Here is an 18,040-nt window from a genome sequence, read left to right as displayed (position 1 = left end):
TTATTGTGACTCGTTTTCCCATCAGTATTTTGAAAGTGTTATTACTATTTTTGCCCAAAAGTATAAAGCCAGATATAAATACATATTTTCTTTGAGGAACTATATAGCACCAAGAATATCTATAATATTTTAAATTATCTCTAAATAGCAATGTTCTATTTAGTTATTGAAACAACTCAGTAGAATCATCAGATCTAACAGGCTTCTTCTCATCCAAACTTTAGTGCTTGTTATAGGTATTGAGATTTAGTAACAATAAAAATGTACATTCTATAAATTCCCTTCAAAAATATTGATGTACTTATTTTATTAGAGTTGTTTAAAGAATCTTAATTTATGTCAATAAGAAATATCAATAAGAAAGCAGCATTCTCTCCATAAAGATGAAAAATTAAGAGCACAAAATCTTTTCTTTAAATTTTTTTATCAGGACATTAACATTATAACATACTAGCTAAGTTCCTCATAGTTACAAGGGTTTTTTTACATGTATCACTATATTTGACACTATTTTTACATGAAACACCCTAACATAATTTATGTCTCAGCCCCCCACCACCACCTGATAGGTGAGAAAATCAATTTGTTCTCTGCTTAATAATTATATAAAAAATTAAATTTACTGGAATTTGACTTTATCTAAAATTAACAAATGTGGCCTTAAAATTTTGCCATTTTTATTCTTTCAGATTATACTCTGAAATACTCCACAGATGCTCTAGATACATTTTTTCTAGATACATTCTTGATTCTCACTCTCAGAATCTGATTTTAAATTAAGAACAACAAATAGCAAGGAATAGGAAACCTCTAGAGAATGTAAATAGAGAAGTAAAGCAGCCCTGAAAAGTACATTTCATCAAAAGCATAGTCTGTTTTTTAAAAAAAAATGTTTTTATTCTATAATGTCACTTTATACAATTAGTAACTTGTATATTTACAAATACAACTCGATTTAACAAACAATTTCCTGGAATTTAACTTCTGGTAACTTCTGCCACTTATCTCCACAAACAACATACATAACACCTGCCTGTGACATGCTGGTTTGTGGCTAGATATGCAACTACTGTGTTTTGATTTCATAGCTCCAAACTGAAGTTGTAAAGTGAATCTGAGATGGAAAAAGGAATCTGGCTTCAAAATTTCACTGTTTCTGAAATTTAGACAACTCTCTTTGCCATTTGACCTTTCAAATAACTGTCTGATCATGACCCATTCTTCTAACATTATGAAAGTCATTATTTGAACATCTTTACAAAGAAAATTAATAGACATCTCTATGTTGATATGTATTAGTTTCTGTTTATTGTATTTCCAGCCCTAATCAAGTACAATGAACCCAAGTTATCACTACTACCACTGCACAACTGGAAATATGGTCATCTAAAGAGTTCTCCCTAAATGTTCCAGAGGATGAATCTGCAGTACGCACACATACAGTGATGTGTGGAGGTGTCACAAATTACAAATGCTTCCCTCTCCTGCTGACCACAGAATCAACACACTAGCAGCCTAATTCACAAGAATCTTACATTTATTAAGATGACTTTTAACTGCTTAGAATAAAAGAGAGATCAGTGACAATGGGCAACTTATTGTCAAATTTTCCCACACTTCTTAATCCAAATGGGCTGCAAAACTTATGGACTGTTTAGAATGAAAAAGTTTTCCCCTAGTACATTTGCCATTCTTATAATAAATGAGTAATAGCAGAAGGCCTTCAAACAGGTAGATAATCCAAAAATCAATAACAAAAAAATGCAGATTATTTTTGAATATGAATTATCAAAGCATACATTATAAACATATCTGTTTTCAATTAATAGTTCCAATTAATTCAAATATGAGTTGCCCATGTTACGAAAATATATAGTTACATACTGAAGAAAAATAACAGAGAAGTGAAAAGAAAACAAAACTGCTGCTATGAAACCTTATCTCTCGAGATCCAGGAATGGTTATTTTGGCTCTGACTACCATTTGGACCCACAAAAGGGGGTGATCTCTCCCGACAAGGTGATCGACTCTGAAAGTAAGTTACTGATATAACATCCTGGGACGTTGCACAGAACAATCCAAGGGGGTGACCTCTTGCAGTGTCTCAGCTTGCCCATGCAACCAGGAAGAATGCACTAACAGGCAGCATTACTCCAGCCGACATTACACTCCTTGACATCATTGTGGCAATCTTTCCATAGGTCTTTTGGCCATTTCTTACCTGCTCAACAGTAACAACACTGCACATCAGCAGAGCTTAACAAGTCACAAAGGATTTGCACATGGGTATCTCTTCTGATCTTCACAATAACCCTTTGGAATATACCAAATAAGTTGTTATCACTCCCATTCCACAGATGAGGAGTTTAAAAGGTTTGTTCATGAACCTGTATTTGGGAAATGAAAGGACTGACTTTTTGCCAGTGCTCTCTTTGTGATACACAAGGAATTATAGGCCATTCTAGGAAAGCTGTTTGAATATCAACACCCTGTCTACCTAGCCATGGCAATTCCAGTAGTGATTCACGGAGTTACGGGTCTCCCTTACTAATGAACCTATCTAATCATTTAGCAGACTGAACTTTCTCACAAAAGATAATAAATGACTCGAAAAGTTGGGATAAAAATCTGCAAGTCATGTCCCAGGAGAAGCTTTCAAATTTGACTTGGACTTCATGATCCCTAAACCCAAATAATCCTTGGGGTTTTAACCATATTCTGAGTTTCATATTATATCTTTCCCCTCCACCACCACCACCACCACCCTTTTGAACAACTGCTATTATTTTGGACAGTGCTACCAATAAAGCAGAATGCTTTTGTAGTCTAGCAGCTATCAAAAACCTCATTTGTGCATCTCTAATATAGCTTTCCCGGACTTAGGGCAAGCATAATGTACAATTCAGTCTAGTCATTCATTCAGCAGCAAGTCTCTCTCTTCACAGATGGAGTCATTAGCTGTGATTCCTCTATACAAGTGAGTTTCATAAGCTAACTCAATTTATCACACACACTGTGCAGATAGTTGATTGGTGAGATAAGTCCGCTGTGCTAATGCATTAAGCACCAGGCCCTCAGCCCCAGACTCTCTCTTATACCTCAGAACCTGAAATAGAAGCACTTGAAAATTGCTTTTAAGACCTACTCAATGCAACAACCCTAATTGAGTAAACATAAGACACTCTGTCACCCACGATAGAAACCTGGGATTCTATTTCATGTCTCTGTTTTGTGCTTTTCCCAAAGAAAGCGACTAAAGCCAGAGCATCTCTTTCATATCTGAGCCCCCCACCACCACTTTCCACTTCAACTAATATTGCTTGGTTCAAGTAATTTTTCTTATTTAGACTTCTTAATCGAGACTTCTAATCTGGCATCACTGTTTCCAGGCAATGTATGAATGAATGAATTTGCAAGTAAATAAAATCTGGTGACATAAAAACTCCTCAACTGCATTCAAATTCCTTCATAATCAGTATCCTCCCACTTCCTCTTTGCTTCTTTTCCTCACATATAACTCTTATGGTTCTAAGCAATCTGTCATTGCTCCTAGCATGATGTGCAATACTATTAACTACTACCGAGGCACATGCAGTGGCTAACCAGAATGAACACTTGTATGAGCGCTAGTATGGCTATACTGCAGCACATCAACTATTAGTCTGATTATTCCTGTATAATATCATTCACATTCACATCTCTAGGCTTTTGCACCTCCATCAGCAAAGGATACTACCACCTTTTTCTACCACCTACCTTGAATTCTATAAGGCATGTTCAAATGAGAATTCTTAACCAGGTACTCCAAGTAAAAGAACAGATTCTTCATCTAGATTCCCACTGTATTTCACCATATCTATATAATAACACCCTTTATGTTAGACAATAATAACACCTCCTATATAAGTATTCTCATCCACAATAACCCTGTGTTCTTCAGCTCAGAGACTGCACTATATTCATGCCTGAAACCCCCACATCTAGCACAGACCCTGGTGCATGGCAGGTGCACAGTGAATTCTTGATGAATGAGTAAACAAAGGGATAGAGCTAAGCCAACAAACCTGTAGTTTCCTGATTTGGGGGCAAACTCATTTATCCAACTTGTTATTATAGAATTATGCAGAACTAGAACACAGTCCTTTGATTTGATCAGAGAAAGAAAGAAAAATATTCTAGAGTTCAGGCCAGGAAGAACAGTTCCAGATGGAGTGGGTACCTTCATGGATGGGTGTGAAACATCAGGCACCTGCCAAAAAATTGTCATGAATGATGTTGTCCAAAACAGGGTAATCTCCCTATCTGTTCAGGTGAAGTGATTTTTCTGATCACTGGAAGCATTCGGCTTCTCAGTTTCTTATTAATTTTTGCTTTTCTCTCTACAAGGAAATCCACATTCTTATTAGACAAGTTACACAATCTCAAGTTTGCATCAAAATAATCGAAGCACATTCATCAAGACACAAGAAAGTGGAATACAAAGATTTGTTCCCTTTAACTTCAGGAGCAGAAGCAGGATTGTTCTCATGATCCTCAGAATGTTCCTGACTATATTTATTTTGTCTAAGGAACAGGATGCTGGGGAGCCTGGAAGCTCTGATAATGGGAAAACTGATGGACACAGGCAAGAGCCACACCAATGTTGCGATTTATGATTTAACCTTCCCTAAGGCCACAACCCAAACCTGGTGTACTAAGTCACCAAACACACTGGCAAAGACTGGTGTATTGGTTCATTTCAACTCATTCTGATCTAGGCAAGACTGTTTTGGAAGTCCCCACCTGCACTGCCAAAGTTTTGTTAACTTCATCCTTGGAGCACAGCTAAATGCAGAAGGTGAGTGACCAGAGAGGGTCACACATTTTACATATATTTGCTGTGCTTATATTTTAAAAGCAAATACTAAGCTCCTTTCTAAGATTTTAGAAGAGCCATTTAAGCACAGGCTACATTGTAGGGTGTAATATAGAGCAGGGAATGCAGCTTGGGAGGTTAGTTATGCATACATTTTGCATATTTAAGTTAGGATTCAGTAGTCTATACTATAAATATAACTCAATGGTAACATCTAAAAATACATAACATAATCAGGAATGGTCTGCTGGATATTTCATTTCATAAGAAAAAAAAATCCTGCCAACTATACTACCTGCACTAATCAAAAGATCTTTTTGTAGTAAACCATGGCATTTAAAACACCAGGCTCAGCGCTGGGGTGCGCAGTACCCAAGTTATATCCCAAACAGCCTCTATATAAGGAAGATCATTCCATCAAAAAGCTTTACCCCATTGATTTTATTGAATTGTCTTTGAAGGCCCCTATCTGCAATTTACTTTCTTGAACAATAGAGAGTCACAGTTACCATTATCACCAATTTGAGTTTAAAAGGAGACTCATAATGCCCAGAAACTGCAGGATATACAAGGCCCCTTTTCAGTTCTTACAAAGGGGTTGTTTAAAAAAAAAAAGAAAAACCTTTGTCTAACTGTAAATACACATGACAGAAGTCCAAAATAGAATTGAGGAAAGGAAGTAATAGTGGAAGTGAAGGAACTTGTAACAGACAACCTCTGATACCTGTGCAGCAGGAGGGCTTTGTGACTCACACACTATAACCTTCCCTTCAGAAAACTGCCCCATCAAGCTTGCTTAAAAGAACCTGGCTTCCCTGGTCTACCTACTACCTCACTGGCATGGAGGCACAGGTTACCATGCGCGAGCCAAACACAAAAGACCTTTATTCATCATTGTAATTTAGAGTGGCATGGCTCTCTTTTTCAAGTTCCAATATTGTGTACATTATATAAAAAAAAAAGTTCTGAGATTTCTTTAATGCTGGAGCCTATCTCTTGAAGATCTGACAATACCTACCTGCAGTAAAGTGTCCCTATAAAATGTCTCACTAGCTGGGTGGTCTGGACGTCAATTAACCTCTTTGAGTCTCAGTTGCTTAAACATGAATTATTTAACTTACCAGGTCATTGTGTGGCTTGGAGGAAATAATGTGAAGTAACCGGTAGGGAGAAAGTACTCAAAAATGCTGGCTATTATTATCATTATTATTATAGAATTGTGTTTCACTTCACGCCAAATTCTATCCCAAGAGAAAAGTGTGACACACAGTGCCTCTGACTGGAACAGAGTCCTGCAGCACAGCTATTAATCTTTCTCACTCCACGAGGGTTACAAAAGGGATCTAATTACTAAAGCTTTTTTCCTGTCTTTCTGTTAGAAGGCAAATGTGTACTCTAAGGAAATACACTGTGCTACCTTTGCTTGTGAATATGCCATACTTACTTTAATCTTTTACTGATGTTATCTGCATTTTTTGAAATCACTTGGGTGTTGATTGCAAGGAAAACATTACAATTTTTTTTTTAAACTTAGCAAGTTAGTAATGACTATCATTTAGTAGAAATTTGAAAAGAAATATGTGGTCTATTCCCCTAGTATAATACAGGTCCTTCTAGAAAGAACTTTTCTGATGTCTCAGCAGATCAACATGGGAACTGCAATAGACCTTATGGCCCCTCTTGCTATAATGATCAATTTCACTGATCACTTTATATTCGCTGTTTTATATATCACTAGTGGTCCATCCAGTTTTAAGCCACCTAAGACACACCTCCAGGCATGAACATCTATGGCCCTTAGATAAAGAAATGATAACAACAGAATTCACACACAATAAAGAAGGAAAGCACAAAAAAAAAGGACTGAGGATATGGATCAGTGGTTGAGTGCTCTTGGGTTCAATTCCCAGTACCAAAAATAAATAAATAAATAAATAAAAAGAAGACGAAGAAGAAAACCAGGATGAGTCCTGAGCCTTTGCCCCAACCAATATCCACACTATCACTGATTCTGTTTAATACTCACTCTCTCATCTGAAACCCACTTTTTCTTTAGGCTTCTCCAGAATTTCTCCCAATTGAATAAGCCATTCCTTCATGGCCTCCCTCCAAAAAACCCACCTTTACTAATGAGCTGAACCATCTTTATGTCCTCACTCCATCCCAAAGAACTCTATTTTATATCTAGAATTTATCACAATTATTTCCATCTCTCTCTAGTTATTTTCTATCCTATGCTTTTCCTTCTTCTACAGAGCTTCCTTGTGCTACCTTAGATATATCTAAATTTCCAGAATATATTAACACCTAACAGATGAATCATCCTATTAAAAACTTGTTACTTGAACTTCACCCTACCAGTTAGTATTGACTTTTCTATTTTGCACAAACTTTTTATTTAGATTCAAGTTAAGAGACATCCCAGTTCATGCTAAGAAACTTTGTGGGCTGTATTTAGCACAGGTGCAACAGTTTAAGCTGGGTTGGAATTTAATGTGTATTTACTGGGTACATGCCATGAATGTTCAGTACAGAACTAAAGGGTAAGGTCCTGCCACACAGATTTCACACCACGGACTTCCCAGAATACGATACCAGAACCAGTCTAAAAATGCACAATCAGGACTTACCTGAGACATCCTGAATGAGAATTTGGGGGATCAAGGTCTAGAAACAGCATTTTTAACTTGTTTCCACAGTGATTTAAACTGAGTTTAAGCATGGAAACCACTGGAGAAACAATATACACATAAGAACAATTAAGAAACAACATAACAAAACATAGAGTAACAGAGTAAAAAGTGCACTGGCTTTGGAGTCTGACCTTAACGCAAATTCTACCTCTCTGATTTCCAAGCTATATGCTCACAGTCAAATGACTTTACTACTCTGACCTTCACTTTCATCATCAGTAAGTTGCTGGAGCTAATAGATACTTGCAGGGTCATTAAGGACAAGAGACAATATATTTTAAATACTTACATAGTGCTCAATAGGTGAGATATCATGACAGGGCCTCTGTGTTGCTAATTGCCCCTGGAATTGTGAAATACTTCAGCACTGATAGCTATCATTTCCTAAAAGGAATAGGACAGCATAAGTGCTATAGAGATTTTGAGAAGGGAATTTTCATTGTGATTAGTGTAAGAAAGAGACTGTACCATGGAAAAGCTAGCATACAGATTTAAGACACTAATTTATGTTCAAATATGCATCGTTGGCAAAATGTGCCCATTGCCCCAAAGTTCCCTAAGTCCTATATTTCAAAAAACAATTTTAAAATTATTTATCTGTACCTCTCAATCATTTTTATTAAAATTATCTTTTTGTATTCCCCATATCATAAAATATTTTCAATACTGAAATTACCCTCATAATTATCTCATTTTCTGTGCTAGTAACAGCATATTGCTGGTTGTTGTCTAATGTAACACATTCCATTCCCAACAAGATGGAATAATTTTATACACACTGTTTCTCAAATACACCATAGGTTATTTATATACAAAATGATAGTGCTGACCTCCTGCCAGGAGGGGGCGCTCATTGGATTGCTATTCTACTTTAGCATGAGTTTCAGCTTTTCTGTCACTCTTGGAAGAATCATGTGAACGATTTCCACTGAGGGTCAAGGAGACTGCAAAAAGAGATTTACTGACTCCAGGAAGTCAACTGGCCCATGAGGGCATCAAGCCTCTTGGTGATCCCATTAGTAAAATAGGCTAGTCAATTAAGCTAACTCACTCAGAAATAATCCTGTTAAACCTCATTATTTCTGTGAAGAATCAAGAGCAACAAATGGAGAAAAGTTTCAAATTAAAAAACCTGCAAAAATAAGGTAGCAACAATTGCTGATTATAAATACAGTATTAGAACTCCAAACAAAATCAGCACTGAATCTTCAGGACATTTATTCCCTCTGTGTGAAAAAGCTTCCTTTGAAACTGAGAATCTGTATACAAACAAGAAAGCTAAAACAATTTTTTATTATTGCAGGCAACTTCCATTAATGTCACATAGGGGAAGAGATATAGTCTTTGCTTTCATATTTCACTTCTGCAGGAAAAAAAAAATCTGCATATATCTATGCATATATTAAAATAGATCTAGACAGATCAACAAATATAAATAGCTCAATGCAACATCTGTAGCAGTCCTTCAGAGTATATTAAAGTCCTTGCTGTTTATCAGGTTGGTAAATCATATCAGCTCCTAGTTATTTAAATTGCCAGTTGCCGGGCAACCACATCTTTGTCAACTGTCACTCACTCTTAAGTTTCTTTGCAATACTTCCTTAAGGAAAAAAAAAGTGAAAAAATCTTGAGACACTTATTTTGGGCATTAAAAAAATGCACTTTATCCCTGAGCTTAAAGGGTCTGATAATAGAGTTATATTGGGAAAACAGAACCTATTTATTGAGTTGGAGCAGGGGCAATGTGTGGTACAGTTCATGATGCAGATGGAAAAATTGTGGCTCTTCTCTAAAGTTTCCCTCTCAGGACCTGGCCCACAATAGAGGTATGTTTATAACAGACGCCTACCAAAAGGAAATATGCACTTTAGGGAAAATAGGTGATTCTCAACAAAACTGATAGTTAGCTTTTGTTTCTATAATTCCATTCTCATCACTGAAGAATGAAAAACAGTTATGATCACAGTAATCAACTATTACTTGCTTTTGAAACGACTTTTTCATTCACTTATTTGTTTATTTTAGATATTTAGGAACAAACTGATTATATTCTTGTGAAAATTTCTAACATGTATATGTTTTATTTCTATAAATGTAAATCAACATTCATTATTTTACTCAATCCAAAAGTTAATTGATCTGCTACTACTATAAAACTTTTCTTTAAGGTAAAGCAGGCTCCTGAGGCAATGAGGATAATAGAATACAATGGTATACAATTCACTGTGTCAATACAAGTACTTCCAGAATTGTTGCTCCCTGTCTTTCTAGATATTAGTTTCAGATCTTATGTGATCTGTCAAGTTCTTCTCAGCAACAACATTTTATAAACCCATCAATTTTTAAATGATACAGTTCTCAGTTCAGATTTTAATTACTACTATAGTTCCCAAAACGGAGACATATATGTATCTAGATACAAAGGAAATTATTAAATTGTATCATCTACTGCATTATGCAAACATTTAAAGAATAAAGGGATTATCTTATGACTTCAAGCAGGAAGTGACAGAATTTGTCAACTTTGAAACTAAAAATCTTTGTGCAAAAAAAGAAGCCTTGAAAGTGCAAAGTTAAATCAAACTGGGGGTAAAGTATTGCAATCCAAATAACCAACAAAAAATTAGTAATGGAATTATTTAAAGAACACATCTAAATGAGTAAGAAAACTAAACAAACAAAAACATACAAGCAAGAACAATTTAAAAATAGGAAAAGGAAAGGAATTGTAATGAACAAAAATGAAAACTTCTGCAGCCAATAATTATATGAAAAGCTGCTCAATGAGATATCGAATCACACCCATCTGACTGGATAACATTTTAAAGTTTTATAATCCTCGTGTTGGCAAGGATGAAGAACAACTGAAATTCTAATACACTTTCAGAGAGTATTATGTGCACACACCACTTAGAATAGCAACTTAAGACTATCTAGTCAAGCAGATGGTATATAATAATCTATGTCCTGTGGTAGGAAGAATAATGGTCCCTCAAGATGTTCATGACCTAATCTCCAGAATTTGTAAATATGTTTCCTTACATGGCAAAGTTTGCAGATGGAATTAAGGTTGGTGATAAAAATGACTTTAACATTGTGATATTATCCTGGATTATTTGGGTTGGCCATGCACAAGAATTCTTAAAAGTGGAAGGGGGACGCAGGAAAAGAGAATCGGGTGGAGATGTGAGCATGGGATAATAGTTGGAGAGACACAGTGTTGTTGGTATTAAGCAGGAGGAGGCCATAATCCAAGGCATGTTGGCACTCTGTAGAAGCTAGAAAAGGCAAGGAAATGAGTTCTCTCACAAAGGTTCAAGAAGAAACAGCCCTGCCAACACCATGACATTAGCCCAGTGAAAGCCATGCCAGGTTTCTACTCCACAGAACTACAAAAGAAAACGTTTGTATTGTTTGAAGTGAGCACAATTGTAGAAAGTTGATTTAGCAGTCATAGAAAATTAAGAAACAACCCAGAAATTCTATTCCTGAGGAAATTTTCTCATGTGTATTCATGGGAAAACAAAAACAAAAACAGGGTTCATAGTGAGGCTCTTTAGAACAGAAACTCTGGAATCAGTGCAAATGTCCAAGAAAAGGGAAGGGATGTATGGAGACTGTGTTCACATAAAAAGAACACACATAGTAATAATAACCAGGGCTTAGTCATATATATATATATATATATATATATATATATATATATATAGAGAGAGAGAGAGAGAGAGAGAGAGAGAGAGATACATCTCAGTACTTATGGTACATAAATGAAAAATAAACTAAAAGATCTGTATAATATACTGTGTAAAATCATACAAAATGACATATTTATTGGTAAGTATTTTATAGTTGAAATAATAAATAAGTGAATGAGAATTATAAATACCACACTCAGGAGAGTAGCTAACTCTAAGAATGAATGAATTGTACACAGAATGCCTCAAATGCATTATAAACGCTTTATTTCCAGGAAAGAAAGAAAGAACAGTCCTGAGGTAAACAAAACAAAACGTAAAGATTTGACAAGAGTACATGATTAATAGATGACTCTTTATTATTCATATTTTATAAATTACTGAAATATTTCATAATAAAAGATAAACAACACACTCAAGTGATGTATTTTTCCAATGTGTCCACTGGCAAACAAGCAAACTGATTCTTCCCAAGTTCACAGAAAATGATCTCACCCAAGGAAGTATCCCTATTAACTTGCCAATTAAAAGACAAAAATACCAAAAAACAAATATCAATATTTAGTCCAATTTCGGTAACCTTACAAATGTACACTGAAACAAGCAGATTTTTATTTTTCCTTTTATTTTAAGTAATTTCATCCTAAGTCTGAAGAGTCAAGAAATAATACACATCAGGAGAACCTTTTCTGCACGTCTTCTAAGAGGCACACCCATGTATGAAGGGGTTTATTTGCAAGTGGATATTTATACATTGGACCACAGTAAATATACTGCCACCTTTCAGATAAAAAAGTAACATGGCTCATTTAGAAACAATAGTGTTTCAATAAGTTGTTAATTAGGCAAAATAATATTCTACATATCCTTGTCAACCTTCCATCAATAAGGATTAATAAACCTACTAAGAGACACAAAAACACTGAGGGAAAATTTTAAATTTATTTTTATGGTTTAGTATTGTTTTCCTTATTACTTGTACCTCTAAAAATCATTTCAAAATTCCCCATTTTTCTCTTTTTTAAATGATAATGTCTGTCTAAATCCCCTAGCGCATTATGTAAGGATTAGGAAATGATTGTGCTGTTCTAGGAAAATATTAAAAATGAAGGGGTTTTCCACTTTGACTGCTTTTCTCTTGAACTAGAAAACTGTAACTCTTTCTCTAGGAAGCATTAATAACTTCAAATAGCGAAACTCAATTATTTTTGCTAGAAGAAAAAATAAACACAAGAAGAACCTAAGAATAACATATACGTTAAATATATGACTTGGATAAATTCAAAAGCATTTTATTGCAACACATTGTTATTCAAATAAAGCTTAATTGCTTTACAAGCCAAGGTCCCTTTCTTTAAAGCCTGAGAAAACTAAGTTAATTATATTTAGTTCTGGGTAGTAAACAATTTAATACCTGTGCTGCCAAAATGCCAACCACAATGTAAAAGGCAATAATAGCAGCTATGAATAAAAACATGTTCCTTTGTTGTTTTCCTGACTGAGCCAATCCTGAGTTCAAATAATTTGATGCTTCAACCAGCAACTCTGAATATTAAACATGAAGGCTTGCCATACTAATGCCTAAAATGAAAGATAAGAATACTATTGCAATTAATGTGTAAATGCTATCAAGGTACAATTGGACTAAGAACTGTCACCCAGAACATAGTAATGTTAGGAACACCCAGCCAGAGGTTAACCTGTATTCAAAGCTTAGCACTTCATCTGACACTCTGCATTTATGTAGCACATTCCTGCACTCAACTTTCCAGAACATGGATGAAGTACTTCTTCCTCAGGAAAAGCCTTTCCTTTGATCTTTTTCTCTTCTTTCTATTTAACCAATCAGCATGAAGACTCCTTTGCTGCTAAATCAACATTCAGCCAAGTCCTTCTCTGGAGAAATGTCCTCTCTCTTTCCACACATCTCTTCAGAAGGGTCTTCCTGCTCTAAGACTGTCTCTTCCCAGGGTACTTACTTCTATTCCTCCTAAGTCATGCTCCCTAAACTTAACACAACAAGGATCTCTGATACTGCCTAGGCTACTTCTCTCCCTAAAATTAACATAATAGGAATCTTTAAAACTATCTAGGCTACTTCTCCCTTCTTTAGAGAAAATTCTCCACTCACCTCTGACAAATTACTTGTACCTGAACACATTCCCTATCAAAGATTCACCACATCCATTCTATTGATGGGTAAACTATAAACATTCAACAAATGCTCTCTGTATTAAGTTAAAATATATCTCTCTGAAACTTCTATTTATTGATTAAATTCAACCAGTCTTCTGGGGTGATCTAGAAACTCTTCATTATGTCATATAGTAATTCAAATATCTGAATAATACCAAGTTTCCTTCAAAGCTTAATTAAATATCCTTTGCTCATTGACATAAGGCTTTAACCCTAATATTTTTAGCCCACAAATATGTACAGCTGTCAATATAAATTGACGCTAACTTACTGTATGACTGGCATTCTGCCTGGGTAATACTTTGACCTGACACAGCACAGTCCTTATCAATTAAGTCAATTTAAATGACATGTGGGTGTACCCAATACTATCACATCACCCATATTTACTACTTGAAATTATTTATCTCTATATGAAAGTATCTTGTTTTTCACTCCTTCTTGTTGAGTATGTCTCCTACCACCAGACTACAAATTCCATGAAAGCAAAGATGATGTCTAATTCACAGAAGCCACAAATTAACGCCTGGCATATGATAAATAGTCCACATAACTTCATGACTATTCTAACAAAATCGACCTAAAATCTGCACGTAAGAATAAGTTATCATGTCAACTTGGGCTTTTAATTCTTCTAATTAGATTAGCTGCTACATACCAAAGAATTTTTATATAAAGCCTACTGTGAGGGTATGTACATCACACTCTGCACCAAATTAAGTGGTAAAATAAAAGGGGCAGTCGCTTCCTATAAGTTAAGTTGCATTTAATTTATATTTAATTATAGCATCAATTTATTTTACTTGCACATTTAAAAATCTTGGCATGGGCTAGGTGCAGTGGCACATACCTGTAATCCCAGCAGCTCAGAAGGCTGAGGCAAGAGGATCATGAGTTCAAAGCCAGCCTCAGCAACTTAGTGAGGCCCTAAGCAATTCAGTGAGTCCCTCTCTCTAAATAAAAATATTGTTTCATTTACAAAAAGGGCTGTGGATTGTTGCTCAGTAGCTAAGCACCTGTGGGTTCAATTTTCAATACCAAAAAAAAAATCTTGATATGCTAATTTAAACAGATTCTGTCATCATCTTTGCCAATAATCAGAACTTCTTGTGAAACTTGCCATCTTCATAAACAGACTGGCCACAGCATTATACACACAGAACTTTCTCAGAAATGTCTTAACACAACCAGTTATATGGGAAGGACTAACAACTAGAATCTCAGCATTTCCTGATTTCTTTGAAAAAAAATTTTTTCAGGTTTTAGAAAGAATTGTTACTAGTCTTTGCTACAAAATGAAAAAATACCACTACAGAAATTTAATCATTCAACAAAAGGCCTAAGTGCATACCCTCATGTCACTTACATTTGAGCAAAAAAGTGGTAGGGGGTAGGATTAGGTATTTCAGGTCATCAGGTATTTTAGATCTAAGAAGATCTAAAACCTGTGTGACACAAAGAGTGGAACTGAAGGACCCTGGTGGAACTTAATCTACCTTTAAGCTGAGGGATTCTGTAAATGCTGCTATTATAATAGCTGTAAAGGAAGAAGACTCTCAGCTTGGTGCAATATCTGCTCCTGTGGGTTTACTCTACACACTCAAGAGCAAGGAGAGGTATAGTCAGAAGATATGAACATGAAGCAGAATACTCTTGAGCTGTCAAACCCTCTAGAGGCAGATGAATGAGTTTCACTCAGTGAAAGTAAAAGTCTGCAGCCCCATGAGCCACCAATGATGAAGGGCCTGCGCAAGAGTGAGCTGAGAGGCCATCAGACTGGCCTGAGATGAACTCATTCTTGAAAGGGCAAACCGAATGACTAGTTGTCCCTTCTGCTCAAAGCAGAATTAACGACAGAGTTCTATGTAGTGAGGCTGACCTTATCCCAGTAATAACTGTATAGTAAGTATGGCAGTGAAGACACCAGGACATCTCATCTTCAAATACCTATTCAATAAAAGGAAGGGAATAAGAATGCAGGTGGGAGTATGGAAGAGTAAGTGAGGAATTTCCCAGGGCACTGCTCTCCCCCTAATAATTTTGAAGAACCTTATATTTTAAGGATAGTATTTTACTGGGCTAAGTTAAGCTACTCTTTTGGACCAAATTAAAACACATCTAATCCCTTCTGTATCTTCTTAAGTGTGTGTACAGAGAGTGGAGAAAGGAGGAGAGATGCTTAGAGCCACAGGCTCCTTGTAGCCTTACTGCAACTTCTCTAAGACACCTAAGAATAACTCACATACCCAGAGCAATGTGAGGATGGAATTCTTCAGATAGAGGACTTTTTTGCTTAATTAGGATTTAGAGGGTTTTTTTTTGTTTGTTTGTTTTTTTAAGTCCTAAGACAATAAGAACAGGGGTCAGTTCAATAAAATAAGAATCAAGGATTTGTGGAGGGAAATTACGATTCAGGGAACTAATAGTGTGCTCTAGATCCCATCAAGTATTTGTTCCCTTTGTTCTAAACACTGCTTACCCAGTGTTGAAAGTTTATGAAATAAATGTTCCAGTGAATTCTATCTTAGAGCAGGATGAAAACTATAGTTGGCAATAATGAAATAGTACAAAAAACTAAGAAGGGATATATGGAAATGGGGAATGGTAAAAAAATGAGACCCAGTCCCTCCCCCAGTCTAAACTACTCTTGAGAGTGCTGTAGATATTGCATCAGGCATACCAATGAGCTCCAAATGCTCCAGCAATTTAAGGTTTTATATGATGAATGAGGCTGTCTTAGTGTCCATACAAGTGCCTTGGCATCATGAAAATTTGCCCTATTTATTCAGAGATGTTTGGACTCCTCTAGACTTAATATATCCCTTACTGAATACCAAAGTTTTAAAGTATTTACTATGCAAGATTTCCTGCTCAGACAGCAGCTCAGGAAGCAGAGCCCTGCCTATAGGCACTGATGAGTTTTTAGACTCCATGCACCTTGGATCAAAGGCAGGATTTTCAGATAATTTTAAACCCTTTGCTAAGGTGCTCTCTAATGTTCAAGATTTTAAAATTTATCACCTGACAGTTAAAAAAAATCTTTTTTCAAATAAATAACTTTTCTACCGTCCTGCAAGTGCTTTTTAAGAAACCATAATCACCTCACTCGGATGTACAGAAACTAGCAAGGGAACAATACAGTTGACTTTTGAAAGGACTCTGCAAAATCCTCATTACTGAACAACAGAAGCTGTGCTCCAGCAGGGCCCTCAGTTCAATTTTAAAATGCTTGAAGCCTCGTTTGGCTTCCTTGCTAATCAGGGCACACAACTTCTCACCAGCTGAAGAAGGTTGTTTTCATAGTGGCTGACTTATTCTAAAGAAAAATGCTGCTCAATGAGAACTTTAGCTTGATGAAGGGACAGGAAATAAAATTTTATTGTAGTCACTCAAATTAAAATTTTTGGTTTCCCATTCAAAATATCAGGGGCCTTCAAATTAAATACAGTGTCAACAGACCATATTTGTTTCTAAGCTGAGATTTTGTTGTTAAAGAATTTTAAGGAAAAAACAAGAAATGTGCATGTGTGCGTATGTATACTCATACACACACACATACACACACAATGGTATAAGCATGTAGGTTAAAGTCCTTGGTTCAGGAAAGAGAAAGATTAATTTTATTTTTCAAAGTTTCATATACCAAGCAATAACTTATAAAAAGTTCTGTTTATTTGCACAGCTAATAATCAATCATCTAAACATAATTACTAACAATTTCTCATACATACAAAATGTTATTGCAATTTCCTAATTTTGTTTACATAAATTAGAATAAGGAGTAAGAGATGGGATAATATCTGAATCTAGTCCACAAATAACAGAAATTTTTTAGGATGGTATATTTTATTAATTTTATTATTTTGTTGGGCTCAAAGAGACAACCCTAAAAAATAGCCCATATATTGTTATTTCAATTATTAAAAAATATAATGAAATCCATACTCTTTTAATCTCTTCTTTACTCAAATTCTGTCCTTGCCCAGAGTACAGAGGCCACGTCCATGTTGCCAAGAGTCCCCATGCAGGGGACTGATCTGCTACCTCTGGTTTTCCATCAAAGACCTTTTTTTCCCCAGGTGAAAGCACTCCTGGGTATTTAGACAGTTCATTTAGCACTGTGTAAATTTTGCCTAGGCAATGAGTGTCCTGGCTTTGGGGGAAACAGCCATACATGCAGCCTTTGATTTTTTTTCATGAACTGACCTTGGGAGAGATCTTAGACTTCTCTAAGATCTCTAAGAAGGTGTGGCGTTATAAAGTTTCCAGAGTTGCTGTAACAAATTACCACAAATTCAAAGCATTAAAACAACAGAATTTAGAGCTTTTGCATTATTTTAATGCTTTCAGTCTTGGAGGCCGGAGGTCCTGTGTATCTGTTTCACTGGGCTGATATTTCAGTGTTGACAGGCCACACTCTCTGTGGAAGCTCTAGGGGAGAATCTATTCCTCAAAGCTTCCAGCTTCTGGCAGCTGTAATCACTCCAATCTTTGCCTTGGTGGCCACCTTGCCTTTTCCTCCAATCCTATATGTGTCAAATATACCTGTGCCTCCTTTATAAAGATATGTGTGATTGCATTTAGGCCCCACCTGCATAGTA

At 35.8% G+C, this 18,040-nt stretch overlaps 1 protein-coding gene across 5 annotated transcripts in view; it reads right to left on the bottom strand.

Annotated features, from left to right (window-relative positions):
• The window catches only part of Hdac9 (histone deacetylase 9), an 863,294-nt gene that overhangs the window by 799,814 nt on the left and 45,440 nt on the right, over nucleotides 1-18,040 (bottom strand). For 3 of the 5 annotated variants that reach the window (XM_048799670.1, XM_048799674.1, XM_048799675.1), the window contains exon 1: nucleotides 7,838-7,960. The exons of 1 other annotated variant lie outside the window; for it this stretch is intronic. The gene's annotated coding sequence lies outside the window, so the exon portion shown is untranslated. Of the gene's footprint in view, nucleotides 1-2,221; nucleotides 2,241-7,837; nucleotides 7,961-18,040 lie in introns of those variants that run through there. One more of the 5 variants, XM_048799671.1, reaches the window with a different exon arrangement.

The sequence above is a fragment of the Marmota marmota genome, unplaced genomic scaffold (assembly GCF_001458135.2).
Source record: "Marmota marmota marmota unplaced genomic scaffold, marMar, whole genome shotgun sequence".
Lineage (NCBI taxonomy): Eukaryota > Metazoa > Chordata > Mammalia > Rodentia > Sciuridae > Marmota > Marmota marmota.
Note: the sequence above shows the minus strand (reverse complement) of the source record. Positions and strands in the feature narration are given on the sequence as shown.